This window comes from Octodon degus, unplaced genomic scaffold (genome assembly GCF_000260255.1).
Source record: "Octodon degus isolate 3935 unplaced genomic scaffold, OctDeg1.0 scaffold00029, whole genome shotgun sequence".
NCBI classification, from domain to species: domain Eukaryota; kingdom Metazoa; phylum Chordata; class Mammalia; order Rodentia; family Octodontidae; genus Octodon; species Octodon degus.
Genome location: NW_004524605.1, coordinates 16,135,095 through 16,139,534, shown reverse-complemented (window position 1 = coordinate 16,139,534; position 4,440 = coordinate 16,135,095).

Genomic DNA, 4,440 nt, shown 5'->3' with positions numbered 1-4,440 from the left:
GCACCACTTAAGGTTGTTTCATGAACACTAGAGGCTGCGGAGGACTGAACTGGGTGCTGGAGCAAAAGGCAGGCGTCGCTGTTACCCTTTCGGTGACGTCAGCGTGCATTCAGGACATCTTGAACAGCGCACAGGCAGACGCCCAATGGCATCTCGCCCTCCCCCATCTCGCCCTCACTTACTTTAGCCCTGGTACCCAGGCCTCAAGCTCAGCCTCAATCAAGGCTTAATCAAATGCCTGTCATGTCCCACAGAAAGGAACAGTTTGTGAAAATGCTGACAGAGACCAAACACCTAATAATTAGTGGCCAGCAACCACAGGCATGGAAGCAGTTAGGAGGTTTGTATAAATTCATGGGAACAACGAAATGTCTCATTTATTTCCCAGATTTCTTGCATAAGCGCCCCAGACATTTCTGCCCGCAGTGCAGATTTTACAGGAAGATGTGGGCTTTGAGTGGTGCAGGGACTGTGGGGAAATGTGAAGAACCTCTGACACCAAATACCTCCCTGTGCCAAGGGCCGCTCGGCCATATTTTCTACTACCAAACCTGCATGGCTCATGCAGGGCAAGGGTGAGGCCACAGACCTTAGAGGGCTCAAAGAATGCTATTATGTCCTCAAAGTCTCACATCTTCCGAGGTGGGGATTTTGGAAGGTCGTCGGATCACGGAGACACTATAGTCATCCATGGATTGATCCACTGGCGAATTTAGAGCTGAATGTTCTATTAGGAGGTAGGGCCTGCTTGGAAGGGGTCAGTGGGGTGTGACCTGGAAGGGCATATTCTTGTCCTTGGAGTCTCCCTGCTGTCTCTGCTTCCCGGGTGCCAAGGAGTGAGAATCTGTTCTTTGCTAGGCCTTTCCATTGAGTCATGTTGGCCTTAGACACAGCCAACTTTGGAGCCAGGAGCCGAATAAACCTCTTCTCCTTCAAGATGTGGGTGTCAGGTATTTTGTCCTGTTGACTAGAAAGTGACTAATGCAGGTGTATAAGCTGGATTTTTGTCACTGTAATGAAATGCTGGAGATAAAAGAGGAAAGGGTTATCTTGGCCCGTTGTTTGGAAAGTCCTAGTGCATGGTAGGTTAGTGCATTGCTCTTACCTGCACATCGTGGTGGAAGCACATGGTCGAGGAACCTCATGGAGGCTGGGAAGGAGAGAGGGAGAAAGAGAGACGGGAAAGGGGGCTGGGTCTCAGTACCCACTTCAAGCACATATTACCAATGACCGAACTTCTTCCCGCTAGGCCCCACACTCTGAGAGTCTCATCTCTGTCCAATAGCCCCACTGGAGACCCCTGTGCAGGGCTAAGCCGATGAACACAGGGACCTCTGGCTGCACTGGGAAAGTGCACAAGCACAGTGCTCTGAAGTCAAGGTAACACTGCAGTGAGGCAGCTGAGGACAGGGTGGCTGGCACTCCCCACTCCAAAGCAATAAGAGCTGCCAGCCTTAGAGATCAAGCAGTTCTCCTGATGGGCAAAATCTACTTCTTGGAGAAGTCTTAGAACTGACTTCCCAAAGTCTGGCTCAGTTCCCACACTTGCTTCAGTATATACCCTTCCCTTGTGAGAAAACCAGCTGGGGATATAGCTCAGTGGCATAAGCTCCTGCCTGGCAAGCACAAGGTCCTGAGTTCAATCTCCAGTGACACACACACACACACACACACACACACACACACACACACGACAGCTTGTTTGAAAACCAAATAAATACAGGCTGCCCAGACAAGTTTTGTTTTTGTCTCAGCTCGTAGAGAGTGTGCTCCGAGACAGTTTCTATTTCCAGAGAGCTTTGAGCTTCCTGGTTGCCCCCAAAATCATACTGTGCATCTCTTATTTAAGCCACTCACTGTCCTCTCATTTAGGAAATTGTGGAGCTGGTGAGTCCACAATAGAGCACCTTAAACTACAGAGTGAGCCTTTGGTACCACTGGGGGACACTTACCCGAACCACAGCAAATGGTAAAGATGGTAGAGGGTTCCCAAAGATGTGGTCGGCTTATAGGCATGTCAAAGGGTGCTGCTGTTTCTCCACCTGGTCCTTTTCCTTCCGTTGCCATCACATTATTTAGCACCTGTGGGTTTGAGACCAGCCGGGGAGCTAATGCTGCCAAGAGACATTTAGATTGGATGAGGGTTGTCTTGCAATGAGGCACATGGATCTGTGTACTCAGAGCTGGTTGGACCCTCAGAAATATAGTGAAAAGGAGAGAATTTGCCACACCTTCTAATTAAAATTCTCTTATCGTCATCTTTCTTATAATCACTTTTTGTAGGGGTTTCTGGACTATTATAGGAATTGTGAGTGTTCTGGACTTTTGGATCCTCGTGGTCATACTTGTTTCTCACAGAAAATGACTCTATGAGTAGCATCCCCTTGGGAGGACACCTAGGGCCAGCAGTGTGAGCAGAACTTGTGAACGTCTGTTTCTAGAAGATTCTCTTACCGATGGAGGATGAGGTGGGATCTGAGAGGTTGTAGGCTTGATTGAAATGTCTCTCTTCTGCCTGTTCTTTCTCCTTCGAAGGCTTCTGTGATGAAGTCATATCTGAGCTTCCAGTTACTCTCAAGGTTACCAGAAAAGGCCTTGGACCAGAAGCCAACTCCTGTCTCCTTAGTTTTAATTTCCAAACCACAGGCCTCCCTGGAGCATCCCAATTTCTCTACTACAGTGACACAAGTGACAGGGCTGGGGATGGATGGGACTGTACCATCTAAGCATTAGCCAAAACTTTGTCCACAGCCTATAATTTCTAAAGGGTTGATGACTAGCTCCCACTTCTGCTTCCCCAGAAGTAACATCAGTAATTGAATAGCACATCACATTTACTGTCTGCAATCATGATTTTTGCTTTTGATTTTTACTGTCTCCACATCATGATTTTTGCTATTATATAAGTAAATTTTAACATAATTTTATCTCCTTTGCACACAATAGAATTTAGGAGGAAAAGTTTATATCATCTGTGCAGTTGAAATACTGGTGCCACTTTTCAGTAAAAGCAAATAAAACAAAAACCAAATATATTATAAAGTTTGTGGTCTGAGGTTGCCTACCTACATTTTTCAGCCTGAAGTCAAGTATATCCTTGCATAAAAAGAAAATAGCCATTAAAAGATGGCTAGACAAGCGTTCATAGGGCTTTGGGTATTTACCAGCTGCAGGACTGTTCTCTGAACTGTCTTCCCTTATTTTTCACTTGTAGTTCTGGAGAATAACTTCAGCGTCCAATAGATGTAACATTGTGAGACAAGGACTGCTTGGGTACCGGGGCTTTCTTTCAGGCCTTCCTAGAAAGATAACATTCTTTAACTTTTGGCCCTGTGTATAGAGTCAGGGTGGGCTGCTCTCTAGGGATCTTTTGGTTGCAGGTTTTTTTTTTTTTTGTACTAGGAATCGAACTCAGGACCTTGCACTTGCTGGGCAAGCACTACGCCACTGAACTATACCCCCAGCTTGGCTGCGTGAATTGGGACAACTGCTGCTGAGTGTCCATCTCCCCAGTGAAGTTTCCTGAACCTTAGAGGACGGGCTCATTGTGGACCCTGAACTTCTGCTGTCCTTTGTTTCAATCTCGAGGAACACACCCACCCTTGTAACGCCTATGTGTGAACATCGTCGTGTGGGACTGAGCAAGTAGGTGTACAGTGAGCCTGATGGGTGCTGCTGGCACCAAAGCTGGACTGAGCTTGGTGTGATCAGAAGGACTGAAAGAATGACAACCGGCTAGCCTCACTCTGTGGTTTCATATTACTTTACCTATTCAGTGTTATAGTTCATCACCCTATAGATAGAGGGCAAAGGATACTACCTGAGCACTTATAAGTGCCTTAAAAGTTAGGACCGGAAGACCATACTATCAGCTTCTTGCACAGAAGAAGGAATGAGGTATGCGTTGTTTTTTAAAAACAGCTTTTAAAGCTGGGCTAGCCAGATAGCTCAGCAGACTAAAGCACCTGCTTAGGCAGATGCAGGGACTGGGAGTTTGATCCTCGTCATGCCATGCTGGCCCTGCCCCAGGTCGTGCTGAGATGGTGACTGAGACTGGGCGTGGTGGCATGCACCTGTGATCCCAGCTCTTGGGAGGCTGAGAACAGGAGGATCATTACGAGTCTAATCTGTGTAGCGAGACCCTGTAGACCCTCTACTAAATACATTTTTTTTTTAAAAAAGGCAAGACACAGAGAATAGTAAATGACATAAATAGAAAGCCTTCTTTATTCCTCTCCTCCTTCCCTGGAATCTCATTCCACTTTCTGTTGTGTACCTCATGGACAAACATAAAGCTTTCAAATGTATGTAAATGGCCAGGCATGGTGGTGCAAGTCTGGAATCCCAGCAATCAGAAGGCTGAGGAGGGGGCTGGGGAGATGGCTCAGTAGGACAAGTGCTTCCTTGGCAAGTGCAAGGGTCTGAGTTCAATCCCTGGTT